This window comes from Manis javanica, chromosome 7 (genome assembly GCF_040802235.1).
Source record: "Manis javanica isolate MJ-LG chromosome 7, MJ_LKY, whole genome shotgun sequence".
In the NCBI taxonomy this organism is placed as follows: domain Eukaryota; kingdom Metazoa; phylum Chordata; class Mammalia; order Pholidota; family Manidae; genus Manis; species Manis javanica.
In genome coordinates this window covers 32,592,446-32,616,563 of record NC_133162.1, presented here as the reverse complement: position 1 = coordinate 32,616,563, position 24,118 = coordinate 32,592,446, and the positions used below count along the sequence as shown (strand labels likewise).

Here is a 24,118-nt window from a genome sequence, read left to right as displayed (position 1 = left end):
GTTTCATTCTCCTACATGAAGCTGTCCAGTTTTGCCAGAACCATCTGTTGAAGAGACTGTCATTTTGCCATTGTATGTCCATGGCTCCTTTATCAAATATTAATTGACCATATATGTTTGGGTTAATGTCTGGAGTCTCTAATCTGTTCCACTGGTCTGTGGCTCTGTTCTTGTGCCAGTACCAAATTGTCTTGATTACTATGGCTTTGTAGTAGAGCTTGAAGTTGGGGAGTGAGATCCCCTCTACTTTATTCTTCCTTCTCAGGATTGCTTTGGCTATTTGGGGTCTTTGGTGTTTCCATATGAATTTTTGAATTATTTGTTCCAACTCATTGAAGAATGTTTCTGGTAATTTGATAGGGATTGCATCAAATCTGTAATAAACTGGTGAAGTGGTAGGTAGGTGCAAGATAAAGGTAGAAAACATAGTATATTGCTTTGGGCATGATGGCCATTTTGATGATATTAATTCTTCCTAGCCATGAGCAGGGGATGAGTTTCCATTTGTTAGTGTCCCCTTTAATTTCTCTTAAGAGTGACTTGTAATTTTCAGAGTATAAGTCTTTCACTTCTTTGGTTAGGTTTATTCCTAGGTATTTTATTCTTTTTGATGCAATTGTGAATGGAATGGTTTTCTTGATTTCTCTTTCTATTGGTTCATTGTTAGTGTATAGGAAAGCTACAGATTTCTGTGTGTTAATTTTGTATCCTGCAACTTTGCTGTATTCCGATATCAGTTCTAGTAGTTTTGGAGTGGAGTCTTTAGGGTTTTTTATGTACAGTATCATATCATCTGCAAATAGTGACAGTTTAACTTCTTCTTTACCGATCTGGATTCCTTATATTTCTTTGTTTTGTCTGTTTGCCGTGGCTAAGACCTCCAGTACTATGTTAAATAACAGTGGGGAGAGTGGGCATCCCTGTCTTGTTCCCGATCTCAGAGGAAATGCTTTCAGCTTCTCGCTGTTCAGTATAATGCTGGCTGTGGGTTTATCATATATGGCCTTTATTATGTTGAGGTACTTGCCCTCTATTCCCATTTTGCTGAGAGTTTTTATCATGAATGGATGTTGAATTTTGTCAAATGCTTTCGCAGCATCTATGGAGATGATCATGTGGTTTTTGTCTTTCTTTTTGTTGATGTGGTGGATGATGTTGATGGATTTTCGAATGTTGTACCATCCTTGCATCCCTGGGATGAATCCCACTTGGTCATGGTGTATGATCCTTTTGATATACTGTTGAATTCTGTTTGCTAATATTTTATTGAGTATTTTTGCATCTACATTCATCAGGGATATTGGTCTGTAATTTTCTTTTTTGGTGGGGTCTTTGCCTGGTTTTGGTATTAGGGTGATGTTGTCTTCATAGAATGAGTTTGGGAGTATTCCCTCCTCTTCTATTTTTTGGAAAACTTTAAGGAGAATGGGTATTATGTCTTCTCTGTGTGTCTGATAAAATTCCGAGGTAAATCCATCTGGCCTGGGTGTTTTGTTCTTGGGTAGTTTTTTGATTACCGTTTCAATTTCGTTGCTCGTAATTGGTTTGTTTAACTTTTGTGTTTCTTCCTTGGTCAGTCTTGGGAGGTTGTATTTTTCTAGGAAGTTGTCCATTTCTTCTAGGTTTTCCAGCTTGTTGGCATATAGGTTTTCATAGTAGTCTTTAATAATTCCTTGTATTTCTGTGGGGTCTGTCGTGATTTTTCCATTCTCATTTCTGATTATGTTGATTTGTGTTGATTCTCTTTTTCTCTTAATAAGTTTGGCTAGAGGCCTATCTATTTTGTTTATTTTCTCAAAGAACCAGCTCTTGGTTTCATTGATTTTTGCTATTGTTTTATTCTTCTCAATTTTGTTTATTTCTTCTCTGATCTTTATTATGTCCCTCCTTCTGCTGACTTTAGGCCTCATTTGTTCTTCTTTTTCCAGTTTCGATAGTTGTGATGTTAGACTATTCATTTGGGATTGTTCTTCCTTCTTCAGGTGTGCCTGGATCGCTATATACTTTCCTCTTAAGAGTGCTTTCACTGCATCCCACAGAAGTTGGGGCTTTGTGGTGTTGTTGTCATTTGTTTGTATATATTCCTTGATCTCTATTTTGATTTGTTCATTGATCCATTGATTATTTAGAAGCATGTTGTTAAGCCTCCATGTGTTTGTGAGCCTTTTTGTTTTCTTTGTAGAATTTGTGTCTAGTTTTATACCTTTGTGGTCTGAAAATTTGGTTGGTAGAATTTCAATATTTTGGAATTTACTGAGGCTCTTTTTGTGAGCTACTATGTGGTCTATTCTGGAGAATGTTCCATGTGCACTTGAGAAGAATGTATATCCTGTTGCTTTTGGATGTAGAGTTCTATGGATGTCTGTTAGGTCCATCTCTTCTAGTGTGTTGTTCAATGCCTGTGTGTCTTTACTTATTTTCTGCCCGGTGGATCTATCCTTTGGGGTGAGTGGTGTGTTGAGGTCTCCTAAGATGAATGCATTGCAGTCTATTTCCCTCTCTAGTTCTTCTAGTATTTGTTTCACAAATGCTGGTACTCCTGTGTTGGGTGCATATATATATTTAGAATGGTTATATCCTCTTGTTCGACTGAGCCCTTTATCATTATGTAGTGTCCTTCTTTATCTCTTGTTACTTTCTTTGTTTTGAAGTCTATTTTGTCTGATATTAGTACTGCAACCCCTGCTTTCTTCTCACTTGTTTGCCTGAAATATGTTTTTCCATTCTTTGACTTTTAGTCTGTGCTTGTCTTTGGGTTTGAGGTGAGTTTCTTGTAAGCAGCATATAGATGGGTCTTGCTTTTTTATCCATTCTATTACTCTGTGTCTTTTGATTGGTCCATTCAGTCCATTTACATTTAGGGTGACTATTGAGAGATATGTACTTATTGCCATTGCAGGCTTTAGGTTCGTGGTTACCAAAGGTTCAAGGTTAGCTTCTTTAGTATCTTACTGCCTAACTTAGCTCGCTTATTGAGCTGTTATATACACTGTCTGGAGATTCTTTTCTTCTCTCCCTTCTTATTCCTCCTACTCCATTCTTCATATGTTGTGTGTTTTGTTCTGTGCTCTTTTTAGGAGTGCTCCCATCTAGAGCAGTCCCTGTAAGATGCCCTGTAGAGGTGGTTTGTGGGAGGCAAATTCCCTCAGCTTTTGCATGTCTGGGAATTGTTTAATCCTGCCATCATATTTAAATGATAGTCGTGCTGGATACAGTATCCTTGGTTCAAGGCCCTTCTGTTTCATTGCATTAAGTATATCATGCCATTCTCTTCTGGCCTGTAGGGTTTCTGTCGAGAAGTCTGATGTTAGCCTGATGGGTTTTCCTTTATAGGTGACCTTTTTCTCTCTAGCTGCCTTTAAAACTCTTTCCTTGTCCTTGATCCTTGCCATTTTAATTATTTTGTGTCTTGGTGTTGTCCTCCTTGGATCCTTTCTGTTGGGGGTTCTGTGTATTTCCGTGTTCTGTTCGATTATTTCCTCCCCCAGTTTGGGGAAGTTTTCAGCATTATTTCTTCAAAGAGACTTTCTATCCCTTTTCCTCTTTCTTCTTCTTCTGGTACTCCTATAATATGAATATTATTCCTTTTGTATTGGTCACATAGTTCTCTTAGTGTTGTTTCGTTCCTGAGATCCTTTTATCTCTCTCTATGTCAGCTTCTATACGTTCCTGTTCTCTGGCTTCTATTCCTTCAATGGCCTCTCGCATCTTATCCATTCTGCTTATAAATCCTTCCAGGGATTGTTTCACTTCTGTGATCTCCTTCCTGACATCTGATCTCCCTCCGGACTTCATCCCATTGCTCTTGCATTTTTCTCCGCTTCTCTGTCAGCATGTTCATGGTTTTTACTTTGAATTCTTTTTCAGGAGGACTGGTTAGGTCTGTCTCCTTCTCAGGTGTTGTCTCTGTGATCTTTGTCTGCCTGTAGTTTTGCCTTTTCATGGTGATAGAGATAGTGTGCAGAGCTGGTACGAGTGACAGCTGGAAGAGCTTTCCTTCTTGTTTGTTTGTGACCTTCCTCTCCTGGGAGAATAGCGACCTCTAGTGGCTTATGCTTGGCAGCTGTGCGCAGATAGGGCTTCTGCTACCTGCCCGGTTGCTATGGAGTTTATCTCCACTGTAGCGGTGGGTGTGGGCTGGCTGGGGCTGCTGCTCCAAAATGGTGGAGCCCTGTTGGAGGGGGAGCGGCCGGGAGGCTATTTATCTCCGTAAGGGGCCTCTGTACTCCCTGTTGCCCAGGGGGTTAGAGTGCCCAGAGATCCCCAGATTCCCTGCCTCTGGTCTAAGTGTCCTGTCCTGCCCCTTTAAGACTTCCAAAATGCACTCTCCAAACCAAAACAACAACAGCAACAACAAAAGAGGGAAAAAAACAAAAAGGAAAAAACACGCGATTTTCTTTGTCCTCAGGCGCCGGTCTCAGGCACCCCCTCACCGGTCTTGCTGCCCTGTTTCCCTACGGTCTTGCTGCCCTGTTTCCCTAGTATTGGGGTCCCTGTCCCCTTAAGGCTTCCAAAAAGCACTCGCCAAAAAAAAAGGGAAAAACGCGCGATTTTCTTTGTCCTCAGTCACCAGTCTCATGCACCCGCTCACCGGTCTTGCTGCTCTGTTTCCCTAGTATTGGTGTCCCTGTCCCTTTAAGGCTTCCAAAAAGCACTCGCCAAAAAAAAAAAAAGGGAAGAACACGCGATTTTCTTTGTCCTCAGGCGCCGGTCTCAGGCACCCGCTTACCGGTCTTGCTGCCCTGTTTCCCTAGTATTGGGGTCCCTGTCCCTTTAAGGCTTCCAAAAAGCACTCGCCAAAAAAAAAGGGAAAAACCCACGATTTTCTTTGTCCTCAGGTGCCGGTCTCAGGCACCTGCTCACCAGCCTTACTGCCCTGTTTCCCTGGTATTGGGGTCCCTGTCCCTTTAAGGCTTCCAAAAAGCACTCGCCAAAAAAAAGAAAAAAACCGCTCCGGTTTCTTTCCATCCGCCGGGAGCCGGGGGGAGGGGCACTCAGGTCCCGTCAGGCTGGGGCTTGTATCTTACCCCCTTCGCGAGGCGCTGGGTTCTCGCAGGTGTGGATGTGGTCTGGATGTTGTCCTGTGTCCTCTGGTCTCTATTTTAGGAAGTTGTCTTTGTTATATTTTCATAATTCTATGTGGTTTTGGGAGGAGAGTTCCTCTGCTCTACTCATGCCACCATTTTGGCTCCACCCCCTTCGTGTTCTGTAATTTTAATTACTTTCCTGGTTTTGGCATCAGCATAATCAGGAATTATTTCTTCCCTTTCTATTCTGAAAGAATTTGCATATAATTAATATTATTTCTTCCTCATATATTTGGTAGAGTTCGCCAATGAAATGATCTAAAGCAGATTTCTCATCCTCAGTGCCACTGTCATTTTAGACCTTGTAATTATTGTTATTGTGGGCTTTCCTGTGCAATGTAGGATATTCAGCCGCATGCCAGGCCTACCTGCTAGATGCCATTAGCACACCACCCACCCCACTCCCATCACCGCAGTCACAGCAATTAAAAATATCTCTAGATAATACCAAATGTTTCCTGGAGACCAAAGTGGACCCCAGTTGAGAACTGCTGACATAGACAAGCATGCAAGTTTTTTGTTGTGGTTGTTGAGTAGATTTTTAATTGCAAATTTATAATTTTAACTGATAAAGAGCTATGAAATTTCAAAGTTTTTTTAACTTAGTTTTAGTAATATGACTTTCAGAAGATTTTTACATTTCATCTGTATTGTTGGATTTGTTGGAATAAAATTGTCCATAATCTCTTATTATCCTTTCAATATCTGCTGTATATATGATATCAATATGGAAAGATTTTACTATCTCTTACATTCCTGATTTCAATAATTCGCATCTTCTCTTTTTTATCAGTTTTACTGATCTTTAAAATAAATACCTTTTGTTTCAATTTTTTATGTCTTTTTTCTTTTTCACTTATTTTTGCTTTTTGTTATTTAATTATTCTTGGTTTGTTTTGCTCTTTTTCTTATTTTTTAAGGTGGAAAATTAGTTTTAGACCTTTCATCTTTTTTTTTTTAACTTTCAGGGATCTTGTTTTCTTTGTGTAAATTCCTAGGAATGGAATTACTGGGTCAAATGGTATTTCTATTTTTAATTTTTTTTATTTTGGTATCATTAATCTACAATTACATGAGAAACATTATGGTTAGTAGACTCCCCCCATCAGCAAGTCTGCCCCACCTACTCCATTACGATCACTGCCCATCAGCGTAGCAAGATGCTGTAGAATCAGTACTTGTCTTCTCTGTGTTGTACAGCGCTCCCCGTGACACCCCCCGCCTTTATGTCTGCTAGTAATAATGCCCCTTTTTTTTTCTTTCCCCTTATCCCTCCTCCCCACCCACCCTCCCCAGTCCCTTTCCCTGTAACTGTTAGTCCATTCTTGGGTTCTGTGAGTCTGCTGCCATTTTGTTCCTTCAGTTTTTTTCTTTGTTCTTAAACTCCACAAATGAGTGAAATCATTTGATACTTGTCTTTTTCCTCCTGGCTTATTTCACTGAGCATAATACCCTCCAGCTCCATCCATGTTGTTGCAAATGGTAGGATCTGTTTTTTTCTTATGGCTGAATAATACTCCATTGTGTATATGTACCACATCTTCTTTATCCATTCATCTACTGATGGACACTTAGGTTGCTTCCATTTCTTGGTTATTGTGAATAGTGCTGCAATAAACATAGGGGTGCTTATTTCTTTTTCAAACTGGGCTGCTGCATTCTTAGGGTAAATTCCTAGGAGTGGAATTCCTGGGTCAAATGGTATTTCTATTTTGAGTGTTTTGAGGAACCTCTATACTGCTTTCCACAATAGTTGAACTAAATTACATTCACAACAGCAGTGTAAGAGGCTTCCCTTTATCCACAACCTCGCCAACATTTGTTGTTGTTTTTCTTTTGGATGGTGGTGATCCTTACTGGTGTGAGGTGATATCTCATTGTAGTTTCAATTTGCATTTCTCTGATGGTTAGCGATGTGGAGCATCTTTTCATGTGTCTGTTGGCCATCTGAATTTCTTCTTTGGAGAAATCTCTATTCACATCCTGTGCCCATTTTTTAATTGGATTATTTGCTTTTTGTTTGTTGAAGTGCATGAGCTCTTTATATATTTTGGATGTCAACCCTTTATCGGATCTGTCATTTATGAATATATTCTCCCATACTGTAGGATGCCTTTTTGTTCTATTGGTGTTGTCCTTTGTTGTACAGAAGCTTTTCAGCTTGATATAGTCCCATTTGTTCATTTTTGTTTTTGTTTCCCTTGCTCAGGAGATATGTTCATGAAGAAGTCACACATGTTTATGTCCCAGAGATTTTTGCCTATGTTTTTTTCTAAGAGTTTTATGGTTTCATGACTTACATTCAGGTCTTTGATCCATTTCGAATTTACTTTTGTGTGTAAGGTTAGAAAATGATCCAGTTTCATTCTCTTCCATGTAGCTGTCCAGTTTTCCCAACACCAGCTGTTGAAGACGCTTTCATTTCCCTATTGTATGTCCATGGCTCCTTTGTCGTATATTAATTGACCATGTATGTTTGGGGTAATATGTGTACTCTCTAATCTGTTCCACTGGTCTGTGGGTCTGTTCTTGTGCCAGTACCAAATTGTCTTGATTACTGTGGCTTTGTAGTAGAGCTTGAAGTTGGGGAGCAAGATCCCCCCCACTTTATTCTTCCTTCTCAGGATTGCTTTGGCTATTCGGGGTCTTTTGTGGTTCCATATGAATTTTAAAACTATTTGTTCCAGTTTGTTGAAGAATGCTGTTGGTACTTTGATAGGCATTGCATTGAATCTGTATATTGCTTTAGGCAGGATGGCCATTTTGACAATATTAAATCTTCCTTGCCAAGAACATGGAATGATTTTACATTTGTTAGTGTCCTCTTTAATTTCTCCTAAGAGTGTCTTGTAGTTTTCAGGGTATAGGTATTTAATTTCCTTGGTTAGGTTTATTCCTAGTTATTTTATTCTTTTTGATGCAATTGTGAATGGACTTCTTTTCCTGATTTCTCTTTCTGCTAGTTCATCATTAGTGTATAGGAAAGCAACAGATTTCTGTGTATTAATTTTGTATCCTGTAACTTTGCTGAATTCAGATATTAGTTCTAGTAGTGGATTCTTTAGGGTTTTTTATGTACAATATTATCTCATCTGCAAACAGGAACAGTTTGACTTCTTCTTTACCAATCTGAATGCCTTGTATTTCTTTGTTTTGTCTGATTGCTGTGGCTAGGACCTCCAGTAGTATGTTGAATAACAGTGGAGAGAGTGGACATCCCTGTCTTGTTCCCAGTCTTAGAGGAAAAGCTTTCAGCTTCTTGCTGTTCAGTATGATGAAATTGTTTTCCTGATTTCTCTTTCTGCCAGTTCATCATCAGTGTATAGGAAAGCAACAGATTTCTTTTGGGTTTGTCATATATGGCCTTTATTATGTTGAGGTACTTGCCCTCTATACCCATTTTGTTGAGAGTTTTTATCATGAATGGATGTTGAATTTTGTCAAATGCTTTTTCATCATCTCTAGAGATGATCATGTTGTTTTTGTCTTTATTTTTTTGATGTAGTGGATGATGTTGATGGATTTTCAAATGTTGTACCATCCTTTCATTCCTGAGATGAATCCCACTTGATCATGGTGTATGATCCTCTTGAGATATTTTTGAATTTGGTTTGCTAATGTTTTGTTGAGTATTTTTGCATCTATGTTCATCATGAATATTGGTCTGTAAATTTCTTTTTTTTGTGGGGTCTTTTCCTGTTTTTGGTATTAGAGTGATGCTGGCTTCATAGAATGAGTTGGAAGTATTCCCTCCTCTTCTATTTTTTGGAAAACTTAAAGGAGAATGGGTATTACATCTTCTCTATATGTCTGATAAAATTCAGCAGTGAATCCATCTGGCCTGGAGGTTTTGTTCTTAGGTAGTTTTTTGATTACTGATTCAATTTCATTGCTGGTAATTGGTCTGTTTAGATTTTCTGTTTCTTCCTTGGTCAGTCTTGGAAGGTTGTATTTTTCTAAGAAGTTGTCCATTTCTTCTAGGTTTTCCAGCTTGTTAGAAGATAGATTTTCATAGTATTCTCTAATAATTCTTTACATTTCTGTGGTGTCCGTCATGAATTTTCCTTTCTCATTTCTGATTCTGTTGGTGTGTGTAGATTCTCTTTTCCTCCTAATAAGTCTGGCTAGGGGTTTATCTATATTCCTTGTTTTCTCAAAGAACCAACTCTTGTTTTCATTGATTTTTTTCTATTGTTTCGTTCTTCCCAATTTTATTTTTTTCTTCTCTGATCTTTATTATATCCCTCCGTCTGCTGACTTTTGGCCTCATTTGTTCTTCTTTTTCCAGTTTCAGCAGTTGTGACTTTAGACTATTCATTTGGGATTTTTCTTCCTTCTTTAAATAGGCCTGGATTGCTATATACTTTCCTCTTAGAACTGCCTTCACTGTGTCCCACAGAAGTTGGGGCTTTGTGTTGTTTTTGTCATTTGTCTGCATAATATTGCTTAATCTCTATTTTAATTTGGTCATTGATCCATTGATTATTTAGGAGCATGTTGTTAAGCCTCCATGTGTTTGTGAGCCTTTTTGTTTTCTTTGTACAATTTATTTCTAGTTTTATGCCTTAGTGGTCTGAGAAGTTGGTTGGTAGAATTTCAGTCTTTTTGAATTTACTGAGACTCTTTGTGGCCTAGTATGTGATCTATTCTGGAAAGTGTTCCATATGCACTTGAGAAGAATGTATATCCTGCTCCTTTTGGGGGTAGAGTTCTGTAGACGTCTGTTGGGTCCATCTGTTCTAGTGTGTTGTTCAGGGCCTCTGTGTCCTTATTTTCTGTCTCGTGGACCTGCCCTTTTGAGTGAGTGGTGTGTTGAAGTCTCCTAAAATGAATGCATTGCATTCTATTTCCTCCTTTAACTCTGTTAGTATTTGTTTCATTTATGTCAGTGCTCCTGTATTGGGTGTATATATGTTTATAATGGTTACATCCTCTTGTTGGACTCACGCCTTTATCATTATTTGATGTCCTTCTTTATGTCTTGTTACTTTTTTTGTGTTGAAGTCATTTTGTCTGATACCAGTAGTGATACACCTGCTTTTTTCTCCCTATTGTTTACATGAAATATCTTTTTCCATCCCTTCTCTTTTAGTCTGTGTATGTCTTTCGATTTGAAGTGTGTCTCTTGTAAGCAGCATAGAGATGGATCTTGCTTTTTTATCCATTCTGTTATTCTGTGTCTTTTGATTGGTGCATTCAGTCCATTTACATTCTGGGTAATTATTGAAAGATATGTACTTATTGCCGTTGCAGGCTTTAGATTCATGGTTACCAAAGGTTCAAGGGTAGCTTTTTACTATCTAATCATCTAACTTAACTCACTTATTAAGCTATTATAAACACAGTGTGATGATTCTTTATTTGTCTCCCTTCTTATTCCTCCTCCTCCATTCTTTATATGTTAGGTGTTTTATTCTGTACTCTCTTGTGTTTCCTTTGACTGGTTTTCGGAAGAGTTGATTTTATTTTTGCCTTCAGTTAGTATTTGGTTGGTCTGCTTTCTTTAAAGCTGTGGTTTTATTTTCTGTGGTGACATCTATTTAGCCTTAGGAGTAGTTCCATCTACATTAGTCCCTTTAAAATATCCTGTAGAGGTGGTTTGTGGGAGGCAAATTCCCTCAACTTTTTGTTTGTCTGGGAATTGTTTAATCCCTCCTTCAAATTTAAATGATAATTGTGCTGGATACAGTATTCTTGGTTCAAGGCCCTTCTGTTTCATTGCATTAAATAAATCATGCCATTCTCTTCTGGCCTGTAAGGTTTCTGTTGAGAAGTCTGAGGATAGCCTGATGGGTTTTCCTTTGTAGGTAATCTTTTTCTCTTTCTCTCTGCCTTTAATACTCTGTCCTTTTCTTTGATCTTTGCCATTTTAATTATTATATGTCTTGGTGTTGTCCTCCTTGGGTACCTTGTCTTGAGAGTTCTGTGGGCTTCCATGGTCTCAGAGACTGTTTCCTCCCCCAGTTTAGGGAAGTTTTCAGCAATTATTTCTTCAAAGATACTTTTTATCCTTTTTTCTCTCTTCTTCTTCTTCTGGTACCCTTATTATGCAAATATTGTTCCATTTGGATTGGTCACACAGTTCTCTTAATATTCTTTCATTCCTGGAGATCCTTTTATCTCTCTCTGCCTCAGCTTCTCTGTATTCCTATTCTCTGATTTCTGTTCCATTAACAGTCTCTTGTACCTCATCCAGTCCGCTCTTAAGTCCTTCCAGAGATTGTTTTATTTCTGTAATCTCCCTCCTGACATCATCCCTTAGCTCTTGCATATTTCTCTGCAGGTCCATCAGCATGGTTATGACCTTTATTTTGAATTCTGTTTCATGTATATTGGTTATTTCTATTTCCCCAGTCCCTCTCTCGGGGGTTGTCTGGGTGATTCTTGACTGGAGCAAATTCTACTCCCTTTTCATGGCAATAGAGGTAGTCATAGGCAGGTGACACATGTGTCACCTGGGAGAATGAAGTCCCTACCTGCTTGCTGGTCACCTTGCCCTTCTCCACTGCCTGTGTTGGTTACCCACATACTGGGAGCAGCCTCCGGGTCAATTTCCTGAGCTTCCGTGGGTGGCAGAGTCCTGCAGGGAGAGGCATGCGCACCGGGTGCGCTCTCCATCAAGAATGGCGCCCCTTCATGCCCTGCTCTGGCCTCCTCTGTCTGTGCTAGGTAGCTTCGCACTGGGGGCAGCCTCTGGGTCTCGCCCGGGAAGCTGCGTGCTAGGAGGAGACTCTGGGTGGCTGCTGTGGGCGAGGCTGCTCTCCAGCTGCTCTGCCACTGTGGCAGGCAGTGCCAAGCCAGGGGCACGAAGGCCAAGCTGCTTATCGCTGTGAGGGGCTACAAAGCTGCGTTGCCACCCAGGCGTTGGGGTGCCTGAAGTTCCTCAGGATTCCCAGCCTGCTAGGCTGAGTGTGCTTGGACAATTCCATCCAGCTGTGAAGCCCCTGTCTCTTTAAGACTTTCAAAAAGAACTTGCTTTCATTTTGTCCCAGGGGAGACGGCTGTGGGGGGGTCTGCTCACAGATTTTACTTTTCTGTTTCTCTAATATCCAGCACACCATGCAATGTGTGTCTGTGCTCCCAGTGCAGATTACTAGGGCTGGTTGTTTAGCAGTCTTATGCTTCCACTCCCTCCCCACTCTGACTCCTTTCCTCCTGCCGGTGAGCTAGGGTGGGGGGAGTGCTCACGTCCCACCGGGTCACGGCTTTGTATCTTACCCCCTTCATGAGATGCTGAGTTCTTGCAGATGTAGATGTAGCCTGGCTGTTGTACTGTATCTTCTGGTCTCTGTTTTAGGCATAGTTGTGTTTGTTGTATTTTCAAAAATATATATGGTTTTGAGAGGAGATTTCCACTGCCCTACTCATGCTGCCATCTTGGCTCCTTCCCCACCATTCATCTTTTTAATGTAAGTATATTAAATCATAAATATCCCTATAGCCTTACATTTGCCACATTCCATAAGTTTCAGTGTTTTCATTTTCATTCAATCCCAATATTTTCTCTTTTCTTTTGTTTTTTATTTTACTTATTTTATTTCATGGTTGTTTAGAAGTGTGTTGTTATAATTTTCATGTATTTTAGGATTTTCCAGATATGTTTCTATAAATGATTTCCAATTTAATTTTGTTATGATCATACAATAATTTACATTATGCAATTTCTGTCTTTTAATTTGAGGTTTATACCCCAGAGTCAAAAGTGAATATTCCTTGTGCACTTGAAAATAATGTGTATTTGTAGATGTTGGGCGAGTGTTGCATAAATGTCAAATACATCATGTTAGATTATAATGTTGTTAAAAGCCTTGTATAGTTTTGCTGATTTTCCATCTACTTGTTTTATGAGTTACTGAGAGTAATAAAATCTCTACTGTTATCTACTTGGCTATTTCAGTTCTTTTTACTTCATGTGTTTTGAAGCTTTGTTTTTAGTCTTTTTGATGGATTAACCTCTTTACCATTATTGAAATGTCTTTTTGCTCTAGTAATAGTTCTTAATTTGATATTCTGTCTGACATTAGCTGTGCAGCTTGCTTACAGTTAGTGTTGGCCTATTTGTTTTTCTGTCCTTTTACTTTTAGCAATCTTTATGTTTAAAGAGGATTTCTTGTATACACTATATTTGGGTCTCTTGGTTGCAATATGAAACCATTGGTTTTTTGAATGGAGTGTCATTTAATATCAATTATTGCTTTAACTTGGTTTAATTGTACTGTCTTGCTGTTCCTTTTCAAATTGTCCTTTCTGGTCTTTGTTTTTGTTTTACCTTTTTTTTTCTCTTTTCCTGCTTTCTTTTGGATTAATGAGTGTTTTTAGTTCTCCATTTTATTTCTACTGTTAGCCTAAAAGATATACCTTTAATTTAGTTTTTCATGGTTGCTCTTGGCCAGTAGTTCCCAAACATTTTACTTTCACAACTCCTTTGGGTTCTTAGTTATTAAGGACCTCAAAGAGTTTTTGTTTACAATGATTATCAGTTATTACTATACCTTAAATTAAAACTGAAATGTTGATTTATTAATTCATTTAAAAATAACAATAGTAAAATCATTACACATTAACACAAGTAACATTTATGTAATTCTTTAAAAGCTATTTTAAAAAACAACTGATGGGAAAAGTAACATTGTTTTCAATTTTTGCACATTTCTTTAATGTCTGGCTTAATAAAAGAAGGTTAGATTGTCACATCTACTCCTGTATTCAGTTTCTTGCTACATGTTGTTTTAGTTTAAGTAAGTGAAGAAAATTTGACCTCCTACAGATATGTAGATAGTAAAAGGAAGAACATTTTAATACCCTTTTCAAATAATTGTGGATATTTTTCTTTGATACCACTCCAAAACTCATCAAGTGGTAGTTTCTTAAAGGTAAGTTATATTGTGCATTCTAAAACCATATATAACTCTTGTTATATTAAAATCCATTGGATCTTCTTTCACTTTGAATGGGTGTTTTTATCCATGCATGATTGTGTAATATCATGCATTGATCATTTGGAAAATACTGGTTCATCGTTACAAGCAGATCATCCATATGTAACATTTCATTATACAGTATCAAAAAATTATAGTTATATCACCACTGATTTCATTTGAAAATATTACATGTTGGAAACTCAGACATATGGTGGCATTTACAAATTTTGCAGAACTTTAATTTTCACTTAAAAGGTTTGACTTTTATTACTGTCAACAATTACCTTCAGTTACTTCCTTGAAATCACTGGCTCAGTCATACTTTGTTTTGATAACCCTTTTTATGTTGGAATAACTTTAGATTTATAAAAAGGTTGAGAAGAAAATACAGGAGTTCTTGTATACTCCTCACTCAATTTCTCTCTAATATTAACATATCGTATTACTCTGGACATTTGTCAAAACTAAGAAACCAGCATTGGTACACTACTATTAACTAAACTCTAGACTTCATTTGGATTTCATCAGTTCTTCTAACATCCTTTTCCTGTCTCAGAATCCAATCCAGAATACCACATTGTATTTTGTTATCACATTTCTTTTTGTGTGTGGTCTTTGGCAGTTTTGCATCTTTTCTTGTTTTTATGACCCTGACACTTTTGAGGAGTACTGGTCAGGTATTTTCCAGAATGTTCCTTAAAGGAAAAACTTTACTTCTTCTCTACCCTCAATATTTCTGACAACCATGTAGGGTTCTCTCCCAACACTGACCAGTTCTTTGACACCAGCTGGGTATCCTACAATTCAGTTCAATTCTGACACTGTTTACCTGGAGTTAGCATCAGATAGCACAGATTAAGGGCATAGTCATACAAGACTACCCCCCACTTCAAATGCCAGTTGCAAGTCCTGAACTTCTAGCCAACTGGCTATAAATTAGAGATTCCTAGACCCCCTACTTGGCTTTGACAATTTGTTAGAATGACTCACAGAACTCAGAAAAACAGTTTACTTACCAGATTACCAGTTTATTATAGAGAATACAACTCATGAACAACTAGGTGGAGAGATGCATAGAGCAAGATATATGGGAAGGGGCATGGAACCTTCATGACCTCTCCATCACCCGATTGGCACTTTAATGTGTTTGCCGCATTAAGAGAAGCACTCTCAACATTTTCAGTTAGTTTTTTATGCCTTATGCAGGCAGAATTGATTGAATCATTGGTCTTTAGTGATTAACTCAACCTCCAGTATCTCTCCCCTCTCCAGACATCAGGGGGTGGGGCTGAATGATCCAACCCTCTAATCACATGTTTGGTCACCCTGGCAACCTGCTCTCATTCTGAGGACATTCAGGAAACTTCAGCTACCATTCATCTCATTAGCATACAAAAAGATTTTGAAGATCATTTTAGGGAGCTGTATGTCAGTAAACAAGAGACCATACATAACATTTCATACTATGTCACATCCTCAATTTGGATTTTTCTAATGATTTTCTAATGACTTGACGGGTTGTTTTTTTAGGCAGGAATACCATGGAAATGAAGTGGCCACTTTGTACAAGTATGAGAAAATGTCTGCCAGATACTCAAGTCTGAATAACTATAGTTTGCTCTCACTTGTCTTTTAATAGTGTTCATGATAAAGGGGGGGTTGCCTAGTTCACTACTCAAATAATAGCACTTACACTTTTCCTCTGGATAACCATTGTATTTTAGTGTGCAGCAGAAGTTACTTAGGTGTACTCCTTTTATCACATAGAATATTAGAGAGATGTTTACTCAGAGGTCAAGATTTAATTGATAAATTTTACTGTTTCATTATAGATGTTCTTAAGTGAAACTGGGCAACACCCTCCCACCCCACCCCTGACACATACCTTTTTTTTTAACTGAGTACCATGTCATGAAGAGTACAGTTTGTGATTTGGTAGTACAGTGGTGCCATTGCTTTGATTTGTGCTAGGGTTTTAGTGCCATTAGTGCTAATGTCAATACATTGACAAACTGTTAGGGCTAATATGCAAACAGTTCTGACTTTACAAACCCCATGAAAGCATCTGGGACAACATTGAGAACCACTGTAGTAGGGCTTATGATCTGTGTATTTAATTTATCAGTGTACCCTCACATAATGTTATACTGTTTTGAGTACAGTGTAATAACATAACAATATACTACTATTCTTTCCCTTCTGATTTTTGAGCTAGAAACCTCTCAGTGCATTGGTATTATTTTTGCTTTAAGTAGTCAGGTATCTTTTTAAAGTTTTATTTAAATAAGTTTTTTACTTTTATCTTTTATTTATGTCTTTTCTAAAATGTCTTTCATATTTATCCTGAAAACATTCTCTCAGCTTTTGCTTGTCCGAACAAATTGTTATTGTGCTTTCATTTTTGAAAGATATTTTCTTTTGGTATAAGATTCTAAGTCAACAGCTTTTTTTTAACCCATTGTTTTATTTTATTTTTTTCTTTCAGCATTTTAAAGATTTTTCCATTGTCTTGACTTGCATAGTTTCCAATGAGTGTAAATGTTCAGGTCTGTCCTGAATGTCCTGTGCATGCAGTGATGACTTTCTATTCTTGTTAGTGGGGATGCTTCTCAGTCCTGAATTCTGGAACTGTTTTACTTATCGCTGTTCTTTCCCCAGAAGTTGTTTTTGCCGAGCCTTGTAGTGTTTTGCCTTACACATGTGCAGTTTAGTATTCAGCTAAAGAGTCCAGAGATTCCTATGCATATTTCTGGAGCTTTCTCAATGGAGTGCACATACTGGAGAGCACAACTCTACAGGCTTAATCATATTTAAGTTAAGTTTTTCTTTTGGCAAGCACATTTCATAAATAGTGCTATGTACTTCATATTGCATCATAGGAGAAAATACATACTATCTGGTGTTATTTTCTTGTGATGTTTAGATGGATCATTGACTGAGGTATTGTCAACCTGATTACCCATTTTAAAGTTCTTCACCACCCTCTCACTTCATGATTTTATCAATCTCATTCTTTTAAATTGTCATAGATAGCTACTTGACTGTTAATATAGTATGATAACAGTCACTAAAAGGCAAGGCTCTGAAGTTAACACTGCCTTTCATTTATAACATTCAGTAAGTGACTGCATATCTTTTCTTAATTTTATTTTGGTATCATTAATCTACAATTACATGAAGGACATTATGTTTACTAGGCTCCCCCCTTCACCAAGTCCCCCCCACATCCCCGTTCACAGTCACTGTCCATCAACATAGTAAGATGCTGTAAAATCACTACTTGCCTTCTCTGTGTTGCAAAGCCTTCCCCGTCCCCCCCCCCCCCACTATACATGTTAATCGTAATGCCCCCTTTCTTTTTTTCCCACCCTTATCTCTCCCTTCCCACCCATCTTTCCCAGTCCCTTTCCCTTTGGTCAATGTTAGTCCATTCTTGGGTTCTGTGCTTCTGCTGCTGTTTTGTTCCTTCAGTTTTCTTTTGTTCTTATACTCCACATGTGAGTGAAATCATTTGGTACTTGTCTTTCTCCACCTGGCTTATTTCACTGAGCATAATACCCTCTAGCTCCATCCATGTTGTTGCGAATGGTAGGATCTGTTTTTTTCTTATGGCTGAGTAATATTCCATTGTGTATATGTACCACATCTTCTTTATCCATTCATCTACTGATGGACATTTAGGTTGCTTCCATATCTTGGCTATTGTAAATAGTGCAGCGATAAACATAGGGATGCATCTGTCTTTTTCAACGTGGAGTGCTGCATTCTTGGGGTAAATTCCTAGAAGTGGAATTCCTGGGTCAAATGGTATTTCCATTTTGAGCATTTTGAGGAACCTCCATACTGCTTTCCACAATGGTTGAACTAATTTACATTCCCACCAGCAGTGTAGGAGGGTTCCCCTTTCTCCACAACCTCGCCAACATTTGTTGTTGTTTGTCTTCTGGATGGTAGCCATCCTTACTAGTGTGAGGTGGTATCTCATTGTGGTTTTAATTTGCATTTCTCTGATGACAAGCGGTGTGGAGCATCTTTTCATGTGTCTGTTGGCCATCTGAATTTCTTCTTTAGAGAACTGTCTGCTCATCTCCTCTGCCCATTTTTTTTATTTGGTTATTTGCTTTTTCTTTGTTGAAGTGCATGAGCTCTTTATATATTTTGGATGTCAACCCTTTATCGGATCTGTCATTTATGAATATATTCTCCCATACTGTAGGATGCCTTTTTGTTCTATTGGTGCTGTCCTTTGCTGTACAGAAGCTTTTCAGCTTGATATAGTCCCATTTGTTCATTTTTGCTTTTGTTTCCCTTGCCTGGGGAGATAAGTTCAAGAAGAGGTCACTCATGTTTATGTCCAAGAGATTTTTGCCTATGTTTTTTTCTAAGAGTTTTATGGTTTCATGACTTACATTCAAGTCTTTGATTCATTTCGAATTTACTTTTGTGTATGGGATTAGACAGTGATCCAGTTTTATTCTCTTACATGTAGCTGTCCAGTTTTGCCAGCACCATCTGTTGAAGAGACTGTCATTTCCCCATTGTATGTCCATGGCCTCTTTATCAAATATTAGTTGACCATATATGTTTGGGTTAATGTTTGGAGTCTCTATTCTGTTCCATTGGTCTGTGGCTCTGTTCTTGTGCCAGTACCAAATTGTCTTGATTACTGTGGCTTTGTAGTAGAGCTTGAAGTTGGGGAGTGAGATCCCCCCAACTTTATTCTTCCTTCTCAGGATTTCTTTAGCTATTTGGGGTCTTTGGTGTTTCCATATGAATTTTTGAACTATTTGTTCCAGTTCATTGAAGAATGCTATTGGTAGTTTGATAGGGATTGCATCAAATCTGTATATTGCTTTGGGCAGGATGGCCATTTTGACGATATTAATTCTTCCTAGCCAGGAGCTTGGGATGAGTTTCCATTTGTTAGTGACCTCTTTAATTTCTTTTAAGAGTGTCTTACAGTTTTCAGGGTATAGGTCTTTCACTTCCTTGGTAAGGTTTATTCCTAGGTATTTTATTCTTTTTGATGCTATTGTGAATGGAAATGTCTCCCTGATTTCTCTTTCTTTTAGTTTATTGTTAGTGTATAGGAAAGCCACAGATTTCTGTGTGTTAATTTTGTATCCTGCAACTTTGCTGAATTCCGGTATTAGCTCTAGTATTTTGGAGTGGAGTCTTTAGGGTTTCTTATGTACAATATCATGTCATCTGCAAATAGTGACAGTTTAACTTCTTCTTTACCAATCTGGATTCCTTGTATTTCTTTGTTTTATCTCATTGCTGTGGCTAGGACCTCCAGTACTATGTTAAATAACAGTGGGGAGAGTGGACATCCCTGTCTTGTTCCCGATCGCAGAGGAAAAGCTTTCAGCTTCTCGCTGTTCAGTATGATGTTGGCTGTGGGTTTATCATATATGGCCTTTATTATGTTGAGGTACTTGCCCTCTATACCCATTTTGTTGAGAGTTTTTATCATGAATGGATGTTGAATTTTGTCGAATGCTTTTTCAGCATCTATGGATATGATCATGTGGTTTTTGTCCTTCTTTTTGTTGTTGTGGTGGATGATGTTGATGGATTTTCGAATGTTGTACCATCCTTGCATCCCTGGGATGAATCCCACTTGGTCATGGTGTATGATCCTTTTGATGTATTTTTGAATTTGGTTTGCTAATACTTTGTTGAGTATTTTTGCATCTACGTTCATCAGGGATATTGGTCTGTAGTTTTCGTTTTTGGTGGGGTCTTTGCCTGGTTTTGGTATTAGGGTGATGTTGGCTTCATAGAATGACTTTGGGAGTATTCTCTCCTCTTCTATTTTTTGGAAAACTTTAAGGAGAATGGGTATTATGTCTTCTCTGTATGTCTGATAAAATTCCGAGGTAAATCTATCTGGCCTGGGGGTTTTGTTCTTTGGTAGTTTTTTGATTACCGCTTCAATTTCATTGCTGGTAATTGGTCTGTTTAGATTTTCTGTTTCTTCCTTGGTCAGTCTTGGAAGGTTGTATTTTCTAGGAAGTTGTCCATTTCTCCTAGGTTTCCCAGCTTGTTAGCATATAGGTTTTCATAGTACTCTCTAAGAATTCTTTGTATTTCTGTGGGGTCCGTTGTGATTTTTCCTTTCTCATTTCTGATTCTGTTGATGTGTGTTGATTCTCTTTTCCTCTAATAAGTCTGGCTAGAGGCTTATCTATTTTGTTTATTTTCTCAAAGAACCAGCTCTTGGTTTCATTGTTTTTTGCTATTGTTTTATTCTTCTCAATTTTATTTATTTCTTCTCTGATCTTTATTATGTCCCTCCTTCTGGTGACCTTAGGCCACATTTGTTCTTCTTTTTCTAATTTCTATAATTGTGACATTAAACCATTCATTTGGGATTGTTCTTCTTTCTTTAAATATGCCTGAATTGCTATATACTTTCCTCTTAAGACTGCTTTTGCTGTATCCCACAGTAGTTGGGGCTTTGTGTTGTTGTTGTCGTTTGTTTCCATATATTGCTGGATCTGCATTTTAATTTGGTCATCGATCCATTGATTATTTAGGAGCATGTTGTTAAGCCTCCGTGTGTTTGTGAGCCTTTTTGCTTTCTTTGTACAATTTATTTCTAGTTTTATTCCTTTGTGGCCTGAAGAGTTGGTTGGTCGGATTTCAGTCTTTTGGAATTTACTGAGGCTCTTTTTGTGGCCTAGTATGTGGTCTCTTCTGGAGAATGTTCCATGTGCACTAGAGAAGAATGTGTATCCTGTTGCTTTTGGATGTAGAGTTCTGTAGGTGTTTATTAGGTCTTTCTGTTGTAGTGTGTTGTTCAGTGCCTCTGCGTCCTTACTTATTTTCTGTCTGGTGGATCTGTCCTTTGGGGTGAGTGGTGTGTTGAAGTCTCCCATAATGAATGCATTGAATTCTATTTCCTCCTTTAATTCTGTTAGTATTTGTTTCACATATGTTGGTGCTCCTGTATTGGGTGCATATATGTTTATAATGGTTATATCCTCTTGTTGGACTGAGCCCTTTGTCATTATGTAATGTCCTTCTTTATCTCTTGTTTCTTTCTTTATTTTGAAGTCTATTTTGTCTTATACTAGTATTGCAACACCTGCTTTTTTCTCTCTGTTGTTTGCATGAAATATCTTTTTCCATCCCTTCAGTTTAAGTCTGTGCATGTCTTTGGGTTTGAGTTGAGTCTCTTGTAAGCAGCATATGGATGGGTCTTGCTCTTTTATCCATTCTATTACTCTGTGTCTTTTGATTGGTGCATTAAGTCCATTTACATTTAGGGTGATTATTGAACTTATTGCCATTTCAGGCTTTAAGTTTGTGGTTACCAAAGGTTCAAGGTTAGGTTCTTTACAATCTTATTGTCTAACTTAACTCGCTTATTGAGCTATTATAAACACAGTCTGATGATTCTTTATTTCTCTCCCTTCTTACTCCTTCTCCTCCCTTCTTCATATGTTGGGTGTTTTGTTCTGTGCTCTTTTTAGGAGTGCTCCCATCTAGAGCAGTCTCTGTAAGATGCCCTGTAGAGGTGGTTTGTGGGAGGCAAATTCCCTCAACTTTTGCTTGTCTGGGAATTGTTTAATCCCTCCTTCATATTTAAGTGATAATCGTGCTGAATACAGTATTCTTGGTTCGAGGCCCTTCTGTTTCATTGCATTAAGTATATCATGCCATTCTCTTCTGTTCTGTAGGGTTTCTGTTGAGAAGTCTGATGATAGCCTGATGGGTTTTCCTTTGTAGGTGACCTTTTTTTCCCTCTCTGGCTGCCTTTACTACTTTGTCCTTGTCTTTGATCTTTGCCATTTTAATTATTATGTGTCTTGGTATTGCCCTCCTTGGATCCCTTGTCATGGGAGTTCTGTGTACCTCTGTGGCCGTTTCCTCCCCTAGTTTGGGGAAGTTTTCAGCAATTATTTCTTCAAAGACACTTTCAATCCCTTTTTCTCTCTTCTTCTTCTTCTGGTACCCCTATAATGCAGATATTGTTCCATTTTGATTGGTCACACAGTTCTCTTAGAATTCTTTCATTCCTGGAGATCCTTTTATCTCTCTCTGCTTCAGCTTCTCTGCATTCCTGTTCTCTGTTTTCTAGTCCATTAATGGTCTCTTGCATCCTGTCCGTTCTGTTTGGAAGTCCTTCCAGAGATTGTTTTATTTCTGTATTCTCTCGCCTTCGTTCTTGCATATTTCTCTACAAGTCCATCAGCATGGTTATGACTTTTGTTTTGAATTCTTTTTCAGGAAGACTGGTTAAATCTATCTCCCCACGTTCCTTCTCAGGGGAAGATGTAGAAGATATCGAAGCTGTCTGGGTTAGTCTTGTCTGGATCAAATTTTTTTGCCTTTACATGTTGTTAGGTGCCGTGGTGTGCTATTGACTTGTCTGTTAGCTGGGAGAGTCAAGACTTTCCACTTGCTCCTGGCATTTCTTTACTGGGATAACTGCAACCCCTAGTGGCTTGTGTTAGGCAATTGCATGTAGATTGGGTCTCTGTATCTTGCCCAGCCGGTATGGAGGAAGCTCCCTTGCTGTGGGTGTGGCCAGCCTCAGGCTGCTACTCTGCTATGGTGGGGCCCTGGAGGGGTACTCCGTGAGGGGTCTCGGAGCTGTTGCCCAGGGGGTTAGTGCGCCCAGAGTTCCCTGGAATTTCCTGCTGCTGGACTGTGACCTGGGATGCTTCCATCCAGCTGTGGGGTCCCTATCCCTTTAAGACTTTCAAAAAGCACTCGCTTTTCTTTGTCCCAGGGGCTCCCCCTTCAGGACCTGCTCACAGGTCTTCCTGTCCTGCTTCCCTAGTTTCCAGCACCCCACGCATGCACTGTGTGTCTGCGCTCTGGTGCAGATCACTAGGGCTGGGTGTTTAGCAGTCCTGGGCTCCCTCTCCCTCCCCGCTCCGACTCCTCTCCTCCCACCAGGAGCTGGGGTGAGAGGTACTCGGGTCCTGCCGGGCTGCGACTTGTATCTTACCCCTTTCACCAGGCGCTGGGTTCTCGCAGGTGTGGATGTAGTCTGGCTGTTGTCCTGTGTCTTCTGGTCTCTCTTTTAGGGATAGTTGTATTTGTTGTATTTTCAAAAATATATATGTTTTTGGGAGGAGATTCCCACTGTCCTACTCACGCCGCCATCTTGGCTCCACCACGACTGCATATCTTTGTGCCTCAGTTTTCTCTGCTATGAATTGGGTGCCTCACAGGGTTTATCAAGGATTAAATGTGTTAAATGTTTAAAACATGCTACAGTATGTCAGTAAATACTAATTGTTGTTATTAATATATTGGTTTAGAAGTTTTATTTTGCTGTCTGTGCTCTGGCATTTATTTGCATGGAAGATGCTTTATTGGACAATATTCATTGTATTCTGTCTGGCAATGGGACCAGGTCACATTGTAGGAAAACAAAATGCCATTTAAAAGATAACAAACCTCCTATGTATCTAGCATCTATGATTTTTAATAAGAAAAGCATTATCAGAAAAGGGGATTTGTTTATATGAGTTTGTAATGAAGAAAAGAAATAGTGATCATAATTATATGTAATATCCTAGATATTAGGAAAGAAAATTGCAAGTGAGAAAAACAAATGAGTGACCCCATGGCTTTTGACACTGAAATTGCTATATGATTCTTTGGGATAGGAGTTAATGAGTGTACATAGTCCTAAATAATTTGAGAAAGAAGACTCTAAATCCAATACAGTTATGCAAAGGAACTCTCAGGTTAACAGAATACAGATTTAGTAGATGAAAGGGGAGATGCAGAACTAAAGATAATTATAAAATAATAGTACAAACAGTGTATAAATAGTGGCAGGAACCATAAATAAGCTAAAGTCTGTAGGAAGTGCTTAAGGCAACATAACTTGTTTCTTTTTTTTAAGTAATATCTCAAATAAGATTGGGGTTCAACAAAATGATCAAATTTTTAAGAGGGATGGAATCTTTGGTTCATGTTTTACAACTGTTCGATTCAGGAGGGAGAAGTAGTCTTTGAGTTGGAAAAGATAATAATAATATAAAAATAAATAATTATAGGCTATGGTAGGAAAGCAGCCAGTAAAGGCAATCCTTGACCAGTTTAAGTGCATTTCATTTTCTTCACTTATATCAGTGTCTT

The 24,118-nt window shown here is 38.5% G+C and overlaps 1 protein-coding gene across 8 annotated transcripts in view; it reads left to right on the top strand.

Annotated features, from left to right (window-relative positions):
* The window catches only part of TBC1D12 (TBC1 domain family member 12), a 141,457-nt gene that overhangs the window by 70,697 nt on the left and 46,642 nt on the right, over positions 1-24,118 (top strand). Inside the window, exon 1 of one of the 8 annotated variants that reach the window (XM_073240658.1) lies at positions 22,295-22,317. The exons of the other annotated variants lie outside the window; for them this stretch is intronic. The gene's annotated coding sequence lies outside the window, so the exon portion shown is untranslated. Of the gene's footprint in view, positions 1-22,294; positions 22,318-24,118 lie in introns of those variants that run through there. 8 annotated transcript variants of the gene reach the window in all.